This window comes from Columba livia, chromosome 7 (assembly GCF_036013475.1).
Source record: "Columba livia isolate bColLiv1 breed racing homer chromosome 7, bColLiv1.pat.W.v2, whole genome shotgun sequence".
NCBI lineage: Eukaryota > Metazoa > Chordata > Aves > Columbiformes > Columbidae > Columba > Columba livia.
In genome coordinates, this window is record NC_088608.1 from 32,484,535 (window position 1) to 32,510,024 (window position 25,490).

At 37.1% G+C, this 25,490-nt stretch overlaps 1 protein-coding gene across 3 annotated transcripts in view; it reads left to right on the top strand.

Moving 5' to 3' along the window:
* Positions 1-25,490, top strand: part of LOC110358229 (sperm-associated antigen 16 protein-like) — a 321,255-nt gene that overhangs the window by 71,425 nt on the left and 224,340 nt on the right. For 2 of the 3 annotated variants that reach the window (XM_065069085.1, XM_065069086.1), the window contains exon 2: positions 4,467-4,557. The exons of the other annotated variant lie outside the window; for it this stretch is intronic. The gene's annotated coding sequence lies outside the window, so the exon portion shown is untranslated. The remainder of the gene's footprint in view (positions 1-4,466; positions 4,558-25,490) is intronic. 3 annotated transcript variants of the gene reach the window in all.

Here is a 25,490-nt window from a genome sequence, read left to right on the forward strand (position 1 = left end):
TTGAAAGTGAAATCTTTGCAGTGGTCAAGTGATAGTGTAGCCCACAAAATTCTGATTGATTATGTCCATGTGGTACTGTGGCTTTTAAATTGGTAGGTAGTGCTTTACTGGCAGCACAACCTCAAAGATGCCAGTTTTATTAAAGCCTCTGAATTAGGCTCTCAATTACCTTGAGTTCCAGTTTCATTTAGACTAAGTTGGAAGAAATTACTAGCCCGCTGCAAAAGTCTTTGGAACAAAGCAAATGCGAAATTGCTTATTTTCCAGCAGGCATCGAAAGAAATTGCACTTTGTGTTTCAAGTGGTCACGGCTGAGCTGGGCTGCAGCCAGGCTGGGCTCAGACTGCTGCTTGTACTGCCTAGTGGCAGTGGAAGAGGAATATTTAAAATATCCCACAAACTTCTGGATTACTGTAAGTCAGGTTCCCCGTAGAGGGTTTTTGTAATCGTTGTTTAGTGCAGAACTGCAGGAGAACTCAGTACAGGAGATATTAGTGTGGAAAAAACTGATATTGCCAGATCCATGGGGAACCATATGGATACTGCCATTGGCAATCTGCCAAGTGTGGCCATAGATGCCTGTATTTCTTTTTTGCTGTAGGGTTGCTGTTGAAAAATCTCCAAATGTAACACAGCTGTTGCACAGGATTTGCATATCTGATACACTGCTGGTCCCAAAGAGCACTGCTTGTACAGTTCACTAAGCCAAGCACCTCACAGCGATTCAAATTCCCTGGAATTTCCATTTTTATACTAGTGTATACTTAAATTTTTTTTACTGTTTACCATAAGATAGCATCTGAAATTGCCTGGCTTTACGCTGTACTTAAACCAGAAGATTTTTGTAGTAGGTGTTTGGTAATGATAATAAAACTTCGACTGCAAAGCTGCTTAGAATAGATGAAGATAAAACTATGAATTTAAAAAGAGAGGTGAAAGGGAAAAAGGAGAAAAAATTGTAAAAGAAAAATGTTCCATTAGTATACGAATCCATGAAAATATAAATGTGAATATTAAAATATAAATTGCACAACCATGACAAATGTTGGAGACTCTTGCTGAAAACAACTGGTGATGTTGTAGGTCCTAATTCTGTCATTAGGACTTCACATCAGTGAAATACTTGTCTTCACAGATCAGTTTGCCGGTAGTCAATTCTGAGGACTGTATTTACAGCATCAATTTTGAGCTGAACTGCCCATTAATCTATAATAAAATCTGTTTTAAAAAAAAAAATCTCTGGCAGAGTCTGGCTGTTTCCAAAATGTTTCAGTAATTTATTGTTAAATGGATCACTATTATTTCAACAAAATAATTCCCAAATCCTTGAAATTAAGAAAGCCAGAAGGTTTTCTTATAAAGTGTGTGATAGCTTTCAACTAGGATAATTGTAGTATGTCATTTGATTTATTAGTTTTGTAGCTTCCCTCTGGTTTAACTGTATTTCTTTGCAGAGCTATAGTGTGTGTTTGGCCAGGAGAGGGAAAGGAACAGTTATCTATCTGATTTTTATTAAGTGAGGGAAGTAATTGGTATGAACATGCTGATCACTTAATACCCAGACTGTTAGGGAATTATTCCTTTTTTGCAGTGGTATTATAATTTTCCCCTCATGTAGTTTAATTGTGAAGGTAATTTCTTTGTCACCTATAAAAAGGAAAAATGAGTCTGTAACAATACAATATCTGGATAAGTCATAGGACTCTTGTTCTTATATGACTGAGAAAAAGCCTTTGCACATTTACATGTAACACAATGCATGACTTTCTTTACTCTTACCCTACAATTAGTAGGTCTTTACATAGTAGTCTATACTAATCAGCAAAACAGTGGCACAGTCTTGCACATCAACGATGTTTTGCTTCTGTCAGCCCAAGTCACCATTTTTCTGCAAAATAATTTTGAGCTGCATTTTCCCGTGATTCCCGTGGTGTGGTCTCTCTGAGCAGCACCGCTCTATGGTTCTTCACACATCTCCGCATGCTGAATAACTGCGCTATGGAGGAATTCTAGAGGTTTTAACCATGAGTAGCTACTGCTGATTACTCCAGTGGGCTTTAAAGAGAGAGGAGGAGAAATGTGGTGCTCAAACACCCTGTTCCCATACGTTCTTGGATTGGAGCAAGCTGCCTTACCCAGTGACTTTTGTAGTAGTCTCAGAAGAAAATCCTCCTAGTGAACCCATGGCAGGCAGCACTTATGTGATTTTAAATATTAAGTACCACTGCTATAATAAAAAAAAAGAAAGGAAAAAAAAGAAAACCAGAATGTCTTGGAGGGTCTCGGCAGTTTTCCATTTTAAGTGAGAAGTCCATAGACAGTGGAGAAAAACAGGATGCTGGAGAGAAAACAGACATGACTTGAAGTAAATGAAATCATTTCAAGTTGGAAACAAACACCCAGGAGCTGCTGAGCTTAGTCTGCATGTTACAGCAACACCTCGCTAATCCTCTCACGGTATAATTACCACACAGAAAATGTGCCTTTCTCTTCCTGCTGTTTAACAAAGGTTTAACAGCAGGGTATTGTACCAAGGGCTCATATTCCAGTTGACTTTATTGACTTGATGGAGTGTTCTATATTACATTTACTACAGAATTATGTTACAGCACAAATGTTGTGAAACAAATTACAGTGGTCAAAATAAATGAACAAATAAATGAGCCAGATTAACTAGCATGTGCCAGTTGTCTTCTACTGCTCTAGTCATGCAAAGCAACTGTAAATACAGGGTAAACGGCCAGAAAGACCTTGATTACTCTCCTACTTGTTAATGCAGATTAGCATGATGTTACACCATAGCTAAGCAATTTAAGCAACAGTTCCAGGAACAACTGATCAGGTTCATTACACCAGTGTAAATCTACAACTTTTGTTTTTTGATACTTAAAACTTTAAAGTATCTAGCTGCTCATCACTCTTTTAAAAGGTGTTGTTTGTGGAACTCATAATAGAGATGATCTGTATGTATTTAGCAAAGTGGGAGAAAAATTGAAGGTTTTTTAGATGTTTGTTCTTGTAGCATATAAAATCTGTATATCGTCTTACAACAAAGCTTCCAAGATGCTAATTTAATATAATTTTAACAGATAATGGCAAGAGAAATTGCCTACTACCAAGTAAGCAAAGTGAGATAGAAACGTTATATCTTTCAATATTAATATGAATTTTGATTAATTTTGGAATCAGTAAAAGAAAGCTTTCATTGAATTGATCCATAACAGGCATCACTAACTTTATGGTTTTCAGTTTGTAGTTGCAAGCAATGAGTTGTTTAAGAACAAACAAGTTTTCAAATTTTATTTGACATCCTGTTGGTGGAAGGGAATTGCTGTAGTGCAATAATACAAGTATTGCAATACTATTTATCTCCTTTTCACACTGAAAAGCATCTTACTTCATAAGTAGGATTATTGATTTTTATGGGGCTTTTCTTTGAGGAAGTTTGTAGATAGCTTGGTAGGGATGCAGTCTGGCTAATGTGTTTTAGGAGTTTTGACTAATGAGTCACAAAAGACCTTCAAGACTATACCTGAAAGATCTTAAGCTCTGGGCTTTCTTGTTTGCAACACTACATTCCCTTTCTCAGACTTGTTAATGAAGTGCTATTGTAGTGAATCTTACTTTGATAATGAGAAAATACACTGACTGCATGGACTGGAAAACACCTGTGAAGTAAAGGCTTATTGTTATTTGCAGAAACGTTTGTGTGTGTGTGACAAACAGTAGATTTTATTCTTAAGAAGGAAGAAGTCAAGTTTTACAGTCAGGGAGAGCAAACATGGTTTGAACATGGGAAGGTAAGTGATAGCATCACAGGACAGTGAGTTAGGAGACAAAGAACTGGGTATTGCCTCATGTAAACTGCGTAGCTTTCCTAATTTTAGCAGATCTACCAGGTCTAGCACATGAGTTCTTGCATATTCTTAAATGAAACTCTTTAATGAGTGGCTTTGATCATGTCATCTTGCCTCTTGTAGTCTGATGAAGTGAGAGCCACACTGACTTGTGCCTGCTCTGGGTCTGTTCCCTTTTCTGATGTAGCACAGAGCATCACCATGGGCCACTGGTACAAATCTTAATGTAAATCTCAGGAGGGCGTCTGGGATATCTTCTGACAGCCCACGTGGGGTTTTGGCTTCACAATGAGTCCTTAATCACTCATCTTCATTTACTTGACATTTTAGCCCTTTGCTCCAGCCTTCCTAGTTGATGTCGTAATTTGGATTTCTTACATGCACCGAATTCTCTTGGTTTCACCTGTTAGCACTAATAGACTTCTCTTTCTCTTCATGATTCAAATTTTTGCATAATTATCTTTCTTCCTAATTTATAATGAACAGAGTATCTTTTAGTGACCCACTAATCTTTTTTCATTTCAGGGCATCTCTTAGTTTCTTCTTCCTCACTGTGCCTGGTACAATTAACAATTTCATAATCAATATTGTTAACTCTGGTTTCTCCAGGTTTCCTGTGAGTGCATAATCCTTCTCAACTAGACTGCCAGTTTGTAATCTCCAGCTGCTTTTTCACTGCTGCTATGTTTTTCCTATATAGGTAAGTTTGCATTCTTAACGTACAGACTCCCCAATCCCTTCATTTCAATTTAGTTACTCTTCCCTCACAGTCAAGTACTTCATTCACAGTTTATGTATTTCCATAAGACTGCCAAATCCAGCTCAGTGCTGGTGTCTCCCTCTGCTTCTGCATTTATTTTCTTTTACAACTCACTGGAGGACATTTCTGTCTCATGTCTGTTCTCCCGAACAACTACTGCTGCAGCTTTTCTTTAGGGTTTAGCCACTCGCTACTCAGATCCATCTCCTCATCCTATATGCCTACTTTCTTTTCTCACTATAATTTTATTTTAGCCCACGTTTCTCCTCCTTTTTGTCTTCTCCCTCATATTAATATGTTATAAAAAGTGCTGTGTTCCTTCAATTTACTCCAAAGTACCTCCAAGTCTATTTTTCATCTGTTTTTAACAACTGAAACTGTTTTAGCAAGCCTAAAAAAATGTTTTCTCCATCAAAGATGACAGCCTTTGCTTCAGGCTTTCTCATAGATCTCATTACTCCTTTTAGTAACACTGATCACTCATTTACCCTTCTTTCATAATTTCCACTCCTTCCATTATTGTACAGTTCTCCATCTCTGCAGTTACTTGTCCAGCATCTTGCATTGTCATTTTTGCAGGTATTTCCTCCTTCCTTTCAGTCTGTAGGAATGCAGTGTTGCTTTTGACTGTCTTCTCTCTGTGAATCTTATCACCAGCTGACCTTCTCTTCTCATACATGGTCAGGTACTATTTTTTTATGCAGATGATTTCCAAAGCTGTTTGTCAGTGCACGGTTTGTTTGCCTCTGTTCAGACATGCATTTCATCTCGCAGCCTCAGCATTTCTGGCTTGACAGCTTGCTGATAACAAAGGTAGAACACAGCTCTGTATCTCCTCCTACAAAACCCTCCTGCATCCCTTGCTTTTTATCCCACCCTCATCGTATTAACATCTGCAGTCGGTTGATGTTTGTTATCTGACCCATTCAGTTATGAATTTTTCTGCTCTGGCTTTAACGTCACAGTTATCTAGTCAATCATCTAGAATGTGTCCCCAGTGACTTTTTTTTTTCTTCTCTTCAACCTTCAGTTTAGGATCTTTCTAGCTTTTAATGTTTTCCTCTCTTTTTCAGCTGTGGGCAGAAAGGCATCCTGTATTTTCAAAAGTTATATTTCTGTTATTTTAATTGCCTTCCTTACCATTGATATTTTCAGTCTAGTCCATTCTAGCCACTCCTGCTGGGAACATCTTTATCTGACACAGTTCAGCTCACTGGAGTAGAATTTCTGCATTTGTTCCAAGTTATCAGTGAATAGTTTCGTGCTCTTTTTGTCTCTAGAGCTGCTGATACATCTCTTACATAGCTAGGAGTCTGCCTTAATTTCCTCTCATTCTCTAGAATGTTTTTCTAACTGTTCTGTTCTCAGGATTTCTATCTTTGTGCTTACATGCTTTCTCAAATACCCCTACACCCTCCCTTCAAATTGAATTTCTTAATCTTGTAGCTTTGAGACTTTTTTGCATATCCTTGCATGAATGTATTTTTTTCCCATCTGTGCAGCATTTGTCTAATCTTTTTAATAAGATAAGGCCAACAACTTTGTTTTTCCTGTGTCCTTTTTTATTGTGAGTTTTTATACTACTTAGGCACTGTAGGTTTTTAAATTGTTATCAGTAATACTTCATAGGTTTTCTTTTCTCCACAAAGACACTTTGATGGGTTTTAGGCATAATTGTTAAGATGAAGATGATAGTATACTACATACAAAATACAGTCACTGAAATTAAATTACACTGAGATGTGTGAATGGAAAGCAGTTGCAAATCTCTGCACTTGCCCCTTTGGCAGACAGACAGTGGCTATTCCTTTGTCTGGTCAACTGGCAAGATTACTTAAGAAGAAGAAAGCCAGTAGATGTCTGTAGCCAGTATCGTATATGATACAGGACTATGTGGTCAAGGAACGTAAGTAGTAAAGAATCCAAAGTAATTATTTTTAGCTGTGTCCACTGTGGAAGAAATTTGAGAAGTTCCCATGTGGGAAATCTTTCCTTGTGGAGGATTTAGCACAGTATTTGTCTCAAATCTAAATGTCTTCTAGGAGATTATGGGATTATGTAATATGGAATAAATGGACAAAAGAAATAGTAATGGGTCACCAAGATCAGATCCTATTGACTCAAGAACTGGAGACAAAACAGCTTAAATTACTAATCATGATGCGTAATGTGTTCCTTAATACTTCCTTAGTACTTAAGAACTTAAAGTAGCAAATATGAGCTCTGAGCTGACCATTACTTCTCGGGAATAAGTTTTTGAGATCATGCCAGGTGGCTGCATGAGAACATCAGCTCAGTGCTTAGTAGTGGTCAAAAAAATAAATAAAATATTAAGAATTAGTTAGAAAGGAATAGAGAATAAAGCAGCAGATACCACTGAGTAAACTTTTGTTTGCCCACAATTGAAAATAATTTGTATAGTTCTGCTCCCCACATCTCAGGAACAATATACTGGATTCATAAGCTACACAGAGAAGAATAACAGTGTCCTTCATATGCTGTTTCATCAGGAACAACCAAGCAAGCCAGGATTCTTCAGCCTGGAACAGAGGGTGGCTACAGAGTCATGAATGACTTGGGAAGAGTGAAAGGGGTTGGTGGCTTCTTTGGTGTTGGTTTTGTTTTGGGTTGCAATTTGTTTGTTTCTGTCTGTTGTAACACAAGAACTAGAATACAGGAAATAAAACCAACAAGAGGCGTGTTGAAAGCAAACATAAGAGTGGTTCTCCTTGCATCCATCCGTAGCGGATATTTGCAGAGGCTCAACAGGAGATTAGGCAAAGCTCATGGAACAGAAATTTCTGGAGTTCCCAGAACTTTTATGTAGCTCAAGAAGTCTGTGAGCTGCAAGTGGCTGATGGTTGGGAGGTAACAGTTCCCTATTCTTTCTTCCCTAGGCATCCACTCTTAGCACGTATAGAAAATAGGATAGAGGGTTCTATGGGTCTTTTATCAGAGCACTATTACTGGTTTTTCAGTGCTGTTTTGCCAGTCTAGGCATTACGTACAATAGTATTTTAATTAAGACCACATTTAAATAATGCATGTGTTTATCACCAGTAATGAATTCTAATTTTTTAAAGTTAACTTTCTGTTCTTTGAAGTCTACATAGGTGTCACATTTTCATTTGCACACAGAAGGCACTATGGTGAATATATGGAAAATTTATTTTATTTTCATCAGAGAGAGTGGAAAGGTGGTATCATTTTTCACTCTAACAGGTTTTCTTAAAAGCAGTAACAATCAGCTTGCTATATTTTTCCTCAGTTTGTTTCAGACTGTGTGGTTCCTTCATATTTCAATTAAATAACAAGATCTTATTAATAAATGTAATGTTGATTATCTTACTGTCTTTGTCCGACATAATCTGCATATCATAGTAAGTGATCTGAGTCCTTCTTAATTATGAACTTGTACTGAAGGTTCAACACTTTTGCTTAATTATCTCCATAACCCATTGACTGAAAGATGTATGTTTTGTGTATTATAATAGACCTCAGGGGTTTCCAGCAGGGTGTTTAATTCAGAGGGTGTCTTTTCTATTTGTAAGACAAAAGGAAAGCTCAGAAATTGGCAAAGTATTGCATTATAGTTATATTAAAAACAAAACCAAAAACAAAAACAAACAAACCTGAACAGATTGGTATTGTAATATGGAAGCTTACACTCATTTTTTACAGATCAAATGAGAATGAGTAAATTTGCATTAACTATAATGTGTGAACTAGCAGCACAGCTGCTTTAAATTCAGAAGAAAGACAAAGGACATATTCGTATCTAAATGTCAGGGTAAGAACATTTGCAGGTGGAAAGTGGAAATTAGTGGAGTTATGACAATTCACAGCAGCTCGTATATTTGTGTTTATAGTTTGTTTTCCTGCATCACTCAGTTAAAGGCATTAAAGTTGTTTTTTGTTTCTCTTCTTCAGCTGGACCACACTTCTACTTAAATTTTGTGAATGTGACTTCACAGAATCTGTTACTATTAGCCTGAAAATAGCTTTTTAATTTCTGAGATTGTTGTAGTTTTGGCCTAGTTCTCCTCCACTTTTATGTGTAAGCAATGCTGTTTGTTTCTTTAGGAAGTAAAATAAAAATAAATGTAATAACTCCTGAATGAATTGAGGCCACGAAAATGTGACTGATGAAGAACTGCTATGGAGATTCTCATCATTCCATAGGCAGGTCTAGGAACATTGACTGGTGTGTGGTATACCAGTCTATGGTATAGTATCCCTTAAAGATATTGTATATCCAAGAGATTTCCCTGTTGATTGAAATGAGAGACAAGAATAGAGAAACAGTCTGCTGAGAATATTAAAAATGATGACTTTTAAAATTTTTTATATTGAAAAGTGCTTGCCATTTAGCATTTCTGGGGAAACTATTCCTGGTTAAAGACTATTGGATGGTGGTGGTAAATCAACTAATTGTAAGAGTGTGGATTTATATAGGTTTTCACTTTTAGGCTTACACTTACCAGTGACCCCATCGTGAGGTTCTTTTTCCTAACAATAGAAATGTTTCTTAATCAGTTATTTAACTACTAGCAGAAAACAACCTGTAATATAAAGAGTTAACTAGATTTTCTTAGAAGTACTAAGGTGCTCACAATACCAAGGTGAAGTCTGAAAAAATAGGAGAGACATGCAGAAAGCTTGTATGCATCACATTAGTTACCTCCTCTATGTTTTCCTTTTCTATTGAGGCTAATAAGACTGTCAGTTTGATGTAAAACTTCTTGCTAGTTAAATTACAGCATGTGGATTTACATTAGTATAAAGCGTTGAAAATGAAAAATAACCTATTGCAGAACAGGTGAAATTTGTTTTATTTTTACAACTGATTTTCTTACAAACTTTTTTAGAAGTTTTCTTCACTTTCTCTGTGAAAAATGAGAGGTTTTAAAATAAGGAAACAGAGGATGTTTTTACCTTTTCCATTATAGTATCTAAGAATATAGAAATCACTTTCAGGGAAAAATGTATTGCTGTAAAGATTAGACATGTTTGTTTGTTTGTCGTGGTTTTTGTTTGTGGTGGGTTTTTGGTTGTGTGTTGTTTTTGTTTTTTTTTAGGGGAGTCTGGGGTGCGCAATAATTCAGAAGAATGAGAACAAATTCCTTTTTGTTATATAAGAAACCAAAACATTTCTTTTTTCTTGCACTGGCTGGTATAAGTAAAGACTAGCAGAATAAGCATCTAGCCTTCTTTCTCCATCAAAATAATTTTGTTTGATTTACATGAATCTTTTTTCATCTGTTAATTCTGTGAATAACTATTAAATAGGTATAAGCTAAATTCTAAGTATGTCTTTTAAGAATCTGCATTTGTTTAGTGAAACTTCTAGTGCAAGTAAATTGTAAAACGTGTATCCCTTTTGATGATCAAGTTGAAATGTGTGATTCTCAGCTGTTTCAGGTAGAAAAATGGAAATCAAGTGTGAGGCTTGGCTGGATCTTAAATTAATATTTAGAACTAGAAAAAAGATGTTTGTTTTCTATCCATGTTGTTTCCTCAAGAAAATTTCATCAGAAAACGTGCATTTTAGTCTGAAGAATTTTAGAGCTTCTGTTTACATGAAACATAGTTTTGGAGGTGAATACTGAAAATATTTGCTAACGAGATATTCAAATTATGCATGTGTTAAACAGAACTCACCATGCCAAAGTAGGCATGTAGGTTTTTTTATTGTTGTTTTTCTTGTTGTTGTTGTTTTGTTTTGTATTTATTAAAAAAAGACCATTTAGAGACTGCTTTTAAAATTGTGCTCTTTACAAATTAAAAATGAGATTAATGTCACCTCTTTGTGTTTATCCCTTGGGGTGCAGATGTACAACCCTGCTATTACTTTCACAGAACTGTCTCTTGAGAGGCACCTCATGAAATTGGGATCTTGGCAACTGGGGCTGTGCATTAGAGCTTTAGAACAGCTGGGATTATCCAGGCTTCTCCAGGTTCTTATAAGAGTCCAGCGCCCTGGGACATCATCATAGACGCTGGTGTAGGCTCCACAGCACACATGAACAGTGATAAGGGATATTCTGGTATTTGATGGCTGCAGTTTTCAAGAACTGCTGGGTATTTTGGGGTGCATTCATTCTCCCTCTTTTTTTTTGTTTGTGTGTGTTTTGTCTTCTCTGATTTGATCAGGTTACAGTTGTTATAAATCTACTGGTTTTGAGTTTCTGGGGAGTGAAAAATACATTTTCATTTCATGAAGCCGTGTTGGATAAACTGCATAAACCAATATTGTGTCTCAGTGTGTGGTTAGTGGTCCCGTTCCCTGAGGACACAGATAATGTCATTAGTATGTAATGTGCTCATGGCCATGGGATATTTTTCATTTTATAGCCTAAGATGATCTCTCCAGGCACCAGATTACCATGGGGTGGAAGAATCCGAATTTGCTAGTGTAGTTAATTCAGATGACACAGCATCCTGAAGTTTGGCTGCTTGCACATATGAGAAATAATGGATTGAGAGATGATTATGAAAAGTTAATACTTTAAAACCAGAAAAGCAGTAATAGACTATTATGTAATAGCACTAATCCGTAAAACTTCTTTGATCTCACAGTATAGCATATATTATTTTGAATGTTATGAAATACAATTTTTCAATTTCAAGACTTTTAACCTGAAAAATGAATTATGATAATGCAGATTAAAGAATTTAAACCAATCAATTTTAACCCTCCTTTGTTGAAAAGACTCCTTAAAACTTCCACATGGCAGTTCCTATAGGATTTATGTTTATCCACATTGCTGAATAGCACATATGAATTGCTTTTTCTTGCAGCTTTATATATAAAGGCTCCTTAGAATGACAGTGTTGGTTCCCTTGGATTCACTGACCACAGGAAAATGAACTTGTATAAGAGATGTAGCAGCACATGACTTTTATCCTTTTCTCTATCCTTCTCTACAAATTACTGTATCGTGTGAGCTCTAACTAGAGTATGCATATCTGACATAAACCGCAGCAGCGGTGGTCAGAAGTGTTTTATTCTCTCCAGAAACATAGAGATCAAAAAGGCTGCATTAAATAGAGGAGGGACAAAAATGTATTACAGGATGATTTCCATGGGCAACATGTTTTTCTTTTTTAAACAAAGGACTCTGTGGTTTTTACAAGCACAGATGGCTTAAAAAGTGTGTCAGCCAATAACTGGAGACTGCTGGGAAGAGGAGTCCTTGTCCAGTTGATAGCATAATTGAAGGTCCTTCAGTGAAATAAGGTGTCTTTGAAGTGACTATCTTGTTAACTTCTCACTTAGCACATCAAAGTAAGGAAAGATGCCTTTATTTCTTGTAAATGCAAATTATGGCACTCAATTGTGTGAAGCTGTGCTTCAAAACCTGCAGATGTCCCAGGTGATTTTGACAGTGAATGTTTTGTCATTGGTAACACAGTAATAGCTTTCAGTTTTTAATGGAAGTGGTGTGCTTTGGTGATCTCACTGCAGCAAATTGCATGTGGAAATTGATTTCTCACTGGATCTTCCTTTTATGGTGTTTACAATATCACCCCAAAAGAACTAAACAAAAGCTTAAGTATTTTTCTGCGTTGTCATATTCCCAAGATCACAGATTGAATGTTGCAGACAGTATAATGTTCAAAATGTCTGACTTTCTGTTGTTTTTCTCTAAGATATCATTAATTTTTTCCCATGATGCTTCAAACAGTTGTTCGATAAATTGCAGTATCTTAGTTAAATGAAATTTATGGACTCTCTTGCCAATTTAGTTAGTTTTCCTGATCTATGTGTCATGTCAGGTACACCTTGATCCTGCTTTCTTGCTGTGATCTGTTGTTAGCACTAGGACTGTTGGCATGGAAATCTGCTGCTAAACGTGGCTTGGTGAAAATCAGAGAGTAGTATGTGTTTTGCTACTTCTGTTTGTTGCAATGACTAGATTATAGCACCATACAGGTATGCAATATTCCTCTTAAGGGGACGTTACAAGCCTCATCATCAGGTTTTCTTAAAATGCAAAGGAAAGCTTGATTTCTTGGAAAGCAGCATCATCTGTCTCCAGATGATGGGTGGCTTGATGCAGTGAGTAGAACAAGTGAGCCGGAATGGTGCCCAAATGTTGTGAATGATGGTCTTGTTCCTCAGCCCAGCAGTCCGATCCTGCAATACGGATGGTTGCAGGGACTGCACGGTAAGCTTTTTCTTTGTCAGAAATGGATGAGCCTCCACAATTCTACTGTTTGCTATAAAATGGCATGTGTAATACATCACAATAAATCTTTACATCCAAAAAAAGTAGGAATTGTAGGAACCATTGATCCTTTTCCTTTAAATCCCTCTTGCCTTGAGACAAGGCATCGTTACTGGAAGCAGCTTTCTTGACACTGCAGATATCAATACCCATATTCAAGATGTGGCTGTTGCAGGAGAAGCTTTGTGTTTACAATCTGGAGAGAGGCGAACTTCAGAGAACAGAAGCACTAAAGAGACTGGTAAAAATAAGCAAACAAAACTTCCAACATATAATAACAACGATGGGATAATTAGTCTTGTTAGCTGAAAAGCAAAGGATCATGAATGGCGTGCTCTCCAGGTTCAACAATCTCTTGTATCCATCCCTAGTGGAGGAACACTGATGTAACAGCGGATCAGTTGAGCAGAAAGCTCTTCTAGCCAAGGAAATTTGCAGTGAATCAGACAACATTCACATGGGTAGTAAGATCACTTGGCTTTCAAGTGTCAGTAGAAACCATCAAAACCTACCCCACTTTTCCACAGAGACTGATAAATGGGCTCTGTAGTCAAAGCTGCAAGCACAAATACCATCTATATGTCTTCAGACAGTATAATAATGCTACAGTATTTAACATTGACATGAGCCAAAGCCATACTGAACTCAGATACCGACTCCCAGAGTCAGCACAAATGTGATACAGAAGATACTATCGCTAAGCATCTCAACCCAGTTCAACCTGCCTGCAGCTAATTTCCATGACCTGGTAATGAGAGAGCTGACAGGGAAACCTTCCTGATGAACATCAGAAAATCTGGGGCTGCGAGAATCACCAAAATGGTTCTTACTTGTCAGATGTTCTCCGTATAAATCACGCTCTTCTTGCAGGTGGGCATCAGTATCTTTTTGAAATCTTAAAATTTTTGAATATGAGACTTAGTGCAGGACCCCTGCAGAACATGGACACTGACCAGCACCAAAGTGGATCTCAGGCTGTTTGCTTCCCGTGAGCTCTGCACTTCCACACAGCCCCTCTTGATGGACAGCTAGAAAGGCCGTTAATACATTGCACTTGGATATTGGAACCTATACAGCATCAAATGGCTCAAATTCCTTATCTCAGAGGGGTTAGTCATATTCCAAAGTGATAATTGATTGTATAATTATCCATAGCTGGCTGCTAAAATGATTCTACTTATTTATCTGTCTTCTTGGAAAGTTTGGCTGAACTGGTGTAGTTCTTGATGTGATCTGCTGTGAAGTGCACAAAAGCTGAGATAGGAGTTGATTTATGGGCTTTGTCCATGTCCTGTCAGTATTGACAGCTCTGGCTTTCAAAGAAGAGCTGAATTTATTTGCCAAAGATCTAAAATGTTAAAAAAAAATAATCTATCAGCTTAAAAAAACCCTTCCCTCCATTTTTCTCTACTAATTAATGAATGCTCTGCTTTTGAATTTAAATATTATGATGAGCAATGCTAACACTGGTGCCAACAGACAACAAATACATACAGTTGTAACAAAGATGAATTATAGCTCGAATGCAAAACCTACTTTTTCCATGCCCCCCACATTTCTAACCTATCTGCCTTGCACAGTGAATATGATTACTGATCTAGTGTCTTACAAAAATTCATTACCTTTCTCTTGAGCTCAGTCTTAATATTACTTCATCCAGATGCTATGATGGAAATTTCAGCTAACTGACAGATTTTATTTCTTTTATGCTAAGAACATGAACTGATAATAGTGTGGAACTCTCCACAGCAAGTTGTAAAGCCTGTATGAAATTACAAAATAAAATCTATGCTCAGTCCACAGAGTGATGGCTTCAGTCTCTTAGGCTTTGAGGTGTTTATTGCACTATTCATTTCAGGTCCTGAAATAGAAAGTCCCAAAACCAGTCAAGTAAGACATCCAAAATTTTTTAATATCTCATTTTAAAATTTCTTCTTTGTATCCTAAATACCCTTCTAGCTATCTTTTTTGAGTTTTCAGGAAGACATACCTAATCTTTTAATCAGTTAAAATAGTGACAAAATAAACTGTTTTAATATTAAAATTTTGTATTCCATATAGTTCCTGTAGAGCTAGCGGTCACGGGAAGAATATGCAGTAATTGAAGTCAATAAAAAGCATTCACTGACTCCCATCAGTCAGTGTTTCAGTGCTGCCTTAGGCAGGTAGAACAATTTACCAAAGTGATCAGTGACAGTTTCCAGGTAACCTATATGATGATTATATGCTAACTCTCACTTTTATGTAGTCTTGTAACCCAGTGTTCAGAGACACTGAAAGACTCAAACTAATTCCTTGCCTGGCTTATTGTGTTTTCGACATTTTCTGGATGCGCAAAGTTATTCAGCTGTGAATTTGCAGTTGAAGCTCTTGAAAATAATAGTTGAAGGAATGGCTTGGGACAGGGGAGCTAGAGAAAAACTTCATGTGGGTGAGAGGTAAAACCAACAAAAACTGGAGATGCATCTGTTGAGTTTGAAATTCTGTCCTGGAGTACATAACCCCACGTGTCGGTACAGGCTGAAGTCGGCTTAGTTGCAGCCTTGCTGGACAAGACCAAGCTGAAGATAAGCCAGCCATGTGTTGTCATCCCAGAGAAGGAATACACCAATACTGGGCTATACAGGGAGAACCATGGTCAGCAGACACAAGGGAAGCAATTGTCCTTGCTTCACTTGGTTCAGATGTGGCCACACTTGAAAAACTATATCCAGTTTAGGGCCTCTCATGTCCAAATGGGTTTTGAGAAACCAGAGAGGGTTTAGCAGGTGGCCACCAAACTTAGTAGGATCATAGGGCACACAGCCTGGGAAGAGCGGTTGAGGGAGCTAGTCTTATTTAGTTGTCCACAAAAAGGAGACTGGAGACTTGGGCTGAGCTACAACTGCTCTAGTGGGATTGCAAAGGTGATGGAGCCAAACTGTTTCTGACAGTGGCAGGTGATAAAATGGGACTGTGGCCCCAAGATGTAGCTTAGGAGGTACAGATTGGAAATCACAAACCACTGTGTCACCAGGATGTTAGTGCAGCCCAGAAACGGTGGGGGAGAGGTGAGGGGATCTCCATTCTTGGAGACTTCCAAGAACTGGCTAGAGAAGTGCAAAGTTGGTTTGATCTAGTGTTGGTGTCATCCCTGCCTTAAGAAGGAGCTGGACTGGAGACCTCTGTTCCTACCTTTCTATGATTCTAGAAAAAAAAAAAACACCCTAAAGCAATCTATTTTATGACTTAGCAACTGATTAAATTTAACAAGTGTATATAGAAGACAAATCTTAGTAAGAATCAGCAGAGAAATAAGGCAAAGAACATGTTTCCTCTGTGTGTATAGCTCACAAAGGAAGCTTTGCAAATTGCTATTAACTGTATCACCATGCGTCTCCTTCATTTGCATTTGTACTTCAATTAATTTTGGAAAGTAATTTGTGCAGTTCTGAATATTTCAGTGTATCTCTGTGAAGGGAAAAATTTTAATGGACACAGCTGTGTGAGCTTCCAATAAATTTCTCCAAATACAAGTGCTATCAGTATTTTTACTTTCAGAATTATTTCTCTATAGGCGTGTTTGAAGTAGCACCATCATCATTCACTTTTCTCAGTGTTTGCATTGTGTGATTTGTGATGTAGTACTCAGAGCCAAGAATCCCACTAGCAACCAGCTAGTGCTTTTCGGTGTAATCTCTTAAACTGCATGTATTATTTATAAATCTGATTTTTGCATTTCTGTTGCTATTATTTAGTTAACTTTGTTTTATTTTAACACATAGTTAAAGTGACTGAAGATTAACTGTTAAATTCATACAATGTACTCAACAGCTTCTGAGTGATCCTGGGGAAGAAAAAGCAACATTGAAGATGTTTTAGTATCCCTTTCATTCTAAGGCTGAAAGATAAATAGTTGCTAGATAAGTATCACAGTGATGTTAAATATTTTTTTCAAGTGTGTTTATATACTTGTGCTGGCTTGTTGTAAGCCAAACTGCCACTGACTGCCTGATTCACTTAGAGCTTGTAAATGCTCAGAAAGCTTGGTCTTTGATAGCTTGATTCTTCTGAGGCAGTAGAGAAATAAGTAATCTGTCAACTGACAAGCAAGTCGATGCTGTGTCGGGACGATCTAAACTCAGGTTCAACTTGGTAGGGCACTTCACCTAGTGATAAGTTTGTTAAGAAAGCATCAAGACAAACACATCACTAGTTCTTTTGTTTTGTTTTGTTTTTTAGTATAGAAATCAGTAGGGTGAAGGTTATTATACTGAAACAGAAGCTCAATATACTTGTGCTATATGTGCTAATCATGCTTGCATTTTATTTCTGTTTTATTAAATATACTTAGTTGCCTGTATTTGTCCTCTAAGAGGAAAGCAGAACTGGGTGTCCTTGTGTGTTGTGAAGTTACTGCCATGCTGGGTCATTCTGCCGGCCCCACCAGGCTCATTAGCCGCCTCTGCTTCATCCCAGGACAGAGAAAGCCCTGGTGCCGGACGCCTCCTCTCTGGGGCTCAAATGGCATCAACTGCTGTTTAATTAATAAATTCTGTTTTATGTCTTTCTGTCTCAATGCCTGGATTATATACTGAGTCTTTCACTCAGTTTGGCCTACTCAATCACAGACCTCTTAGGTGAAAAAAAAATCTAGTTATTTGTTAATGTGTCCACTGCCTGATAAATGACTGACCCTTGCTGGCTTGATTCCTGCTTTAAACAGCAAATGTCTGAAATGCAAATAGTTCCTGTGTTGCTCTGTCCTTTCTGTCTTCTTTTTACCAGTCAGGAACACACTTACTTCCAGTGAATTATGTGACCTAATGAGACATGCCATTTTTTATTTTAAAAGATGAAGTGTAGTGCAGGTGAGGATACTCTCAACTGCAGCAAAGCCAGTGGATCCACTCACGCTGCCAGCTCAGCTTTCAGTGCCTTATTAGCAAGTTTTGTGGGTCATTAGGAATGAATCCGAAACTCTTGGTGTCAGTAAATTAAATAGTGGCTGTTGTACCGGGACACCTTATTTTTTTTCTTGTTTGCAATAAGATAACAGGAAAACTCTGTGCTTGTTTGTTTGGGTTTGCTTCTGTGATGTAATCCTTGTGTTTTCCCTGGGCAATTTCCTGTCAGGCAGACTCTTCTATTTGAGGATTCTGTTTGGACCAGCATCTCTGTTGATGCATATCAGTAATATAATTTCAACTTTTAAAATGGTTTTAGCATAATAACAGTTTCCAGTGTTGTTAGACTTAAAGTAAGTTTCAAAAGTCCAGGCTATTTTTTTTCTCTAAAGCTAAAGATCCTAAAATGTGGCTTTGAAACTAATGATTACATGTTGGTTTCCAAGTGCCAACTGCATTACTTTGCTGTGAGATTCTTGAAGGACAGATGGGTATGGCTAACAAGAAGATTAAAGGAGTTAAAAGGATCTTCTGTTCTAAGTTCAGAAAATGGATGTAGAAAATAACAGCCTTTAAAGGGTGGAAACTCAAATGTTCATTTAAATTAACAAACCTTGGAGAAATATAGTCTTCCAAAAGTAATGAAACCGTTCTTTTAACACTTAATCAAAAAAGGTGGTTGACCCATAAAAGAAACCATGGCAGCTGTAACCATTTGGAGATTTTAAAAAGATATCAGTGAAGGTCAGCACATAATAGGCTTCCTCTGTTATTGGTGACAGATTTTTTCACTGCTTTTTGTATCATTAAGAATATATGTAGTTTACATTCATATTGTTCCACTAAAAGTCTCAGAACAGAAACACAGCATTTTCTGAAACTTAGTGGAAAAGCCAAAATGCTATACGTAGTTAGAAAAGAAGTAAAAAATCTTTGTGTAAAGGTATCTACACCTGCAAATGTTCCTTGGCACGAATGCCAGGACCAAAGGGAGGTGATAGAAACTGAGAACATTTATGGTAAGGAAGAAGGGACTGGATGTTTAAGCAGTAATGTTTTTCTTTTCAAGTAAAGCAGTGGACAAAGTAGAAAACTTACTGGGTCATCTCAGCGTGAGATGAGGTCAAAGGCTTCGGGTGGGTTGTACTGACTGGTTAGGGCTGCTGTAGCCTGTGCATTGCGGAAAGATCCGATCCACACTATGTAATGTTTGTGTAATAGTCCCCTATAAAAGGAAAAAGATCGTTGAGAAGCAGAATGTGTTTCCTTAAAAAAAATAAAATAAAATAAAATAAAATTGGGCTGAACTTGCAGGCGGAGCTGGGGGGGAAGAGAGAGGTGTCACAGAATATACAAGGGTCATAGGTGTGTGCTGGACATGCATCTATAAATTTTAGGATGAGCACCATGTGAAGCTCTGCTCACCTGAATAATCACAATGAATATGATGTCTGTTGAAGGCTTTGATCAAAGCTAAATTTTTCTATTCTGTTCCTAGGGTGTTTCTTTCAGTTGCATGCCTTGAACAAGGTCTGTTTGTTGCAATGCGTACCAATTTGTATGCCTCAGAACATCTGATGAAGCGTTCCTTCAGCAGCACAAAACCAGATAAAAAACACCTTTCAAAGCTATATAGTGGTATTGGTGTTTTTATAATTCAATCAAGGAGATCCAACTTTCATTTGTGTGAAAGCCAAGGACTTATTCTAAGAACAGGATTGCTCCAACTAGGATAGTGTTATTACCACCTGCAAATAGTGATTCAAGAGAAATATGACAATAGTATTACTATTACTATGTTACTACTATACCAGCAATAGTTTTAACTATTACTTATACTTTATAAGCAAATTATTAGTTGACTTGATTGAGGACTGATTTTGGCAGGTATTGTTTATTCTCTTCATGTGTATTGGAAAGGAAGAAAGCAGATGTGTTTCATCTCCAAAAGTTTACTCTAGTTTTTATGTGTGAATTTATGCTCATTTGTAAACTGAGCTAGCAAGCTGGTGAATTCGTGGCAGCTAAGCAACACTTAAATTATTGCCCTTTCCATGTCCCTCAATTTATATGTCTTTGTGGCAAAAGTAGAGCAGTGGAATTTGGTCTTGAGAATTAAAATTATATATATATAGGAACAGGACAGTAGGTACAAAATTGCAAACTGGGAGAATTAATTTATTTTTTGATCTGCACAAAGTCAATGATAGTGGGGCCAAAGATGGGGTTCTTGATATGATAATTAACATGTCATCATTAGGAGGGATTTCCAACACTATATTTGCTTTTCAAATAAGAAGGGCACATGAAGGGAAATGTGAAGGTAGGTTTCATATTAATTTCAGTATATGTTGCAGTACGGTTGGTACAAAGGTTTTATATTCAGCAATAAAATACTGTAATTATTATTATATCTGACCTAAAGGAACAAAATTTAGATTTTTTTTTTTCTTTTTCTGTGCAAATGCATGGCAAATTTCATTTCTCCTGGAAAGTTATTACAGTTCGTCTAACTAAAATTTGTCAGCCATCATCAGTAAGAAATCTAGAATTTTCTCTCAACACGAAAAAAAGCCTGATTTTTCTCCATGTGTACTGAAATACAAGTCAAATGCTGATTGTTACCCATGAGAATTTTTTTGTTTGATATCCTTCGGAAACCAGGCATCTCGACTCTTTTAGGTAAGAATGAGAGCCGAGTGGAATATTAATTCAGGATATTTCTGTATTATTTCACTATTTATTTATCTATTTTCTTCAGGAATGTGTGATTTGATTCTTTGGGGGTATAGTGCATTTTTTTATGGTAAAGAAAAATAACTTTTTACAACTTTGGCTTTACTCATTTACTCAGATCGCATTAGTTTTAATTTGCATTTTCGTGTTTACTTGTGCCTTCCAATTTGTTACTGTGTAAATGTTGGCTGGAATGAGGTTTTAAGGTGAGTAGATCATGTTCAGATTTGGAAGCACTCACAGTTTCCACAGAAAAATGTATTTTTCTTTACATCTATATAAAAGCCCGAGGAACTTTCCTCAAATGTTTCCCCAGGTCGAGGTTGACTCCCTTGTGCTGCTCCTCTCTATTTTCTAGTGGGATCATCTCTATGTGAGACAAAGCAAGAAGCAGCTTATCCAGACAAAACAGGCCTTGCTCTGTCTCAGCCCAAAGCCGGGAGTAATTAAATCTGTAGTTTACAGTAGTATTTTTCACATAAATAGGCCAGAATGACATCCAGGTGTATGGGTAGGGGGAAAAACAAACAAACACACAAAAACCCCACAAACACCACCAACCAAAAAAAAAAAACAAAACCAAACCAAGCAAAAAACAACCTCACACAAAAACAACAAATGTGGAAATGTCTGGTTTTGGCATTCAAAAATTAATGGTTACTCAGGATAAGTTCATGTCTACAAAATACAAATGTGTTTGTGCTGCTTTGGTCAAAACCCTAGAGAAACTTCAGGACTGCTTTATGTGAATATTTAATTGCAGTTGTCATGTTTGGCTGAGAAACTTGAAGCCCGTCTTACAGAAAACTGACCTTACAGACTTTGTGATGAATATGTTTAAATTCTAATGTGTAGCCAGCGATATTCTCACATTACAGCAGGTGTTTCTCCTCTTTTTAATTACATGGCTTCCAGTGTTGTTAATATTATATTATTGACAGATTAATAGTGTCAGCTATGGTAAAGTTAATCAGGCCAGTGTTAAAAAATGCCAATAAATGATGTTGATTTTAAAGGATTCCTTTTGCATTAATCATTTAGACACAAAAAAATGCTTGGAGAAAGGGGAGATTGGATCTGGATTTTTCTAGGCAGGCACAATTGGCTTCTTGGTGATTCTGTTCATCTAAATCCTGAGTAAAATAAATGCACCACAGCGTGTTAGAGAGACCTAATAATAGCTCTGGAGTCAGGTTTGAGAGGAGATTTATTAACTGTGAAAGCACAAAGCATATTCAGATTGTTGCAGATTTAGGAAAAGTCATGTTTACAGTAGCAGATTCAGAGGCTTAGGACAAATATTAGCCTAAATATTATTATGCTAATAGTATGACATTCATACTTACATTTTGCTTGAAAGGTGGATGTGTTTTAAGAAAAATAAACAGAGGTTATTTGCTCCTGCTGCTGTTGGCCCTCTATTGTTACTTTCTGTCGTAATTATTTACAAAATACTGTTTTTTGGGGGATTAATGTAATGTTTTCTTTTTAAAGATGGTGGTCAATATTAGGTTTGAAGCAACGACAGCTAGGAGAGGACTTCAAAGTTGTGGTTTTGCAAATCAAATTGTTGAAGGTATTTCAGGATAGCTGCTTTGGAAATGTTGCCCTTCAGAACCAGTCACCTTTTAAAATGTGCATTTCAGAAAGTAAATATTGTTGAAAGCACCAAAGAGATAACAAAGAAGGTAATTATTTCATGAGGACATGATAATTTTATGAAAAGCACAAATTTATTCCAACTCTTCAGAGAAAAACAGTTATAAGTTTGGAACAGACTCAGGTCTGTGATGTTCTGTGTATGAATGAGCAGTAACTGATTACAGACACAAAGTTAGTGAAAATTGTTACTTCTTCCACACTGATTAAATAGCATGTACACGTCTCTGCATTGTGATTTGTTAGAAGCAGTAAATAGTAGGATTTTCCAGGTCCTTTAATATCAATATCTGTTTACTGGTGATATTAGTAGCAACTTTGAGATACTGCAACACTCTAATTAAATCCAGACATTTCAGGTGTAAAATTTAAAATTGATTCATCAGTCTCCTGGTGAGAAGACTATACTCTCTTGTTATTCTGTGGTATGTAACATACCATAATTCTGCTGCCAAATGGTTATGTGTTAGGATGAACTATTTTATGACAGTTTGGCTCTACGCAAAACTATAACTCTGCCTATATTGTGGGAGGGAGATTACGTTTAGAAGTCCTTTCTGAATTGACTTGCAACCTTATAAATTCTTGAGCCTCCAAGCCATATTCATCCCAGTGTACGACTGTTGTTGCATCATGATGAATGTAATGTTGATTTCTTGTTGTGTTTTGATGGCTAATTTCCACTATAGAAATAATTTCTTTAAATAATATATTTTTTTTCCTCATTAGCTTATTAGTAGTCAGGATATGCAAAATAATAAACCTCCTTTAAAGGTTTTGCTTTGAGATTATCTCTTGTGCCCTGTGGATATACAAGGAAGAATTGTCTGTTAAATTGTGCACTAGCAAAGTCAAATTGGAATAACACAATTTCAACAATAAGTTTGCACTCTAAAGGAGGAGGTACAAACACTGTAGGATTTAATAGGTACATAGATGCATATATATATTTATTTCACAACAACATGGTTGAGACCTGGATCTTGCTGAACTTTCTTGGCCCCTAATGCTGAGCTGAAGGAACTCAGGATACTCAAGACAGTTACAATGACCATTTTATAGGGGGAGAAACTAGAGCTCAGAGGTTCCAAGTAGCAGCCCCACTGCAGAAGCTGTGTGCCCCAGTGCTAGCTCTGCAGCCCTTTACTGAATAACCTCAGGTGTCCCAGGGAAGACAGGCAGCTCCTGCTCTGAGACCTACTTTGTGCTTTTTAAGCAACCAGTTCCCATCTTGTTTCCATCCTGCCGCTCGTGAGCTCTGTGTTTGCAGCTGTACTGCAGTGGAAGGTAAGAGCATTGTGCCGTATCAAAGAGTGGGCACTTTGGTCTCAAATCACTTCAAGAAGAATGTTTATGATGCAGGGACTTAATGTCTTTTCACCTGTGTCATGGTTTTCCAAAGTTATTGCTGCAGGGCTGTGGAAACCTGCAGAACAGCAGAACAGGCATCTGGACTGCAGAACCCACCTCAGTTGAGCAAGTTCCACAATATCTGGATCTCTCATACCTTGACGCTTCCTCTAGATAACACGTTTGGCCTTTTTAATTATTGACATACTCGTCAAAATAAACATGCACTTATCGGATTTCTGCATGTGGTGCTCGTTGGAAGATGCTTGACTGAGAATACCAGAAACTGCGTAGAACAGGGCAGGACTTTGTCTTGCAGGACTGAACACACACCACAACTATCAACTTATTCCATTATAGAATAGTGGGTTCAGTGACTGCTAATTCATGAATACCTGCAGGGACCAATTTTTCCCGGGTGTATCATGCTGCTGGCAGGGGTAGATGTAGGATGGATCCGATCATCCAGAGATGGATCCAGGAGCTGATCATCCAGAGGGCTCAGGATCTTTAGCTTTTCCTGTATCTGTGATACTTGTACGTGATGGGGCTTGCACATAGTATAATGAAAATGCTTGCATTTTTCATTCTGTTTAAGAATGTTTTTTTTTTTAAAAAAAAACTCAAACCTAAACAAACAAAACCCAAATAACCACAACAACCAAAAGACCCCACATTTTGTTCTTCACTTAAATGGCTGTTGATAACCAGATGCTAATTGCATCTAACAAGATACTTAGGAGTCAAAGGAGAGAAAAACAGGACTCCAATTTTAACCTGATTGACTGCAATGTTTAAATGTTCATTGAAAAGTTTTACTTTCCTTGTTGTCTTTAACCTATATTAGACTAGGATTTAAATACAGATAGTCTCTATTGCAGTGTTCAATTGCCTTTTGGTAATTTATCCCCGTTTCCTTGAAGTGTATTGAACTGCAACACGTAACAGTGTATTTCTCTTGGAAATTGTATATTTTGAATCTTATTGAGCCTGTCTATTTTTTTTTTTTTTGACTGAGATTTCCTCTGAAATACCGTCCATATGACATAAATGACATAAAACCTCTATATTCTTCCATGTACATGTTTTAGATGCCTGCTAGTGGAAATTCAGGTCCTTGGAACAGGTTTTATATATTTTTTTCTCTTGTGCTTTGTCATACACATCACCAGAACTCAGCTAGTGTTTCAAGGGGGCTTAATAACCATGTCAGAAAACAGAGAAATTAGAGGTAGGAATTACAGTATATGCCTTTACTCGTACCAGTTCAAGATTTCTCTTCATGGTACTGGATGGATTTTGAAGTGTACTGTTTGTTTTTGTTTTCACAGACCCAGACAAAGAGCCTGTAGCTACTGGAAAATGATCACTTTTCCCCTGTTACATTAAATATAAGCTTTTGTTTTTTGTTTTTTGGTTTTTTTTTATTAAATCTTGTATTACTCTTCCACATTTATTCAAAGCCCTGGTATCTCTACTCCTTATTCTTTTCCATTAAGACTGTTCTCTTTCCTCTTTATTGAAGATGATTTACAGATGTTTGGCAACATTTAGGGGTCTTCAGTACTCATCCTGGCTTTCCTTCATCTCACCCATACCCTCCCAATTTGATGTCTGAGGAAACATTGCTGACAGAATTGCCCTTTTCTCCCACTCTTGGTGCTATGTCACCCATTCTCCAGTGATTTTGGGCTTTTCTGACTTTCCTTCAGCACCTCAGCTTTCTGCTCTTTTTTCGTCAAGCTCTGCTCTGTTTTCATTACATCTGTTGGTATCTGTGACCACCTTTCTTTTCCTCTGTAGAAACCTTAGTATGGTGTAATATATTTTTTTCTCATTTTGAACCTGATAGGATTATCTGTGTGAGCAGGAAGATTTGTGCTAATAAATATTTGTAAGAACAAAATCATCACCTGTATGGATCAGGTTCTTAAAGGATTAGGCTTTAATTCAAAGTTTTAAAAAATCAGAACTATCCAGTCCCTAACCAGATGCAACTGGAGTGAAATTC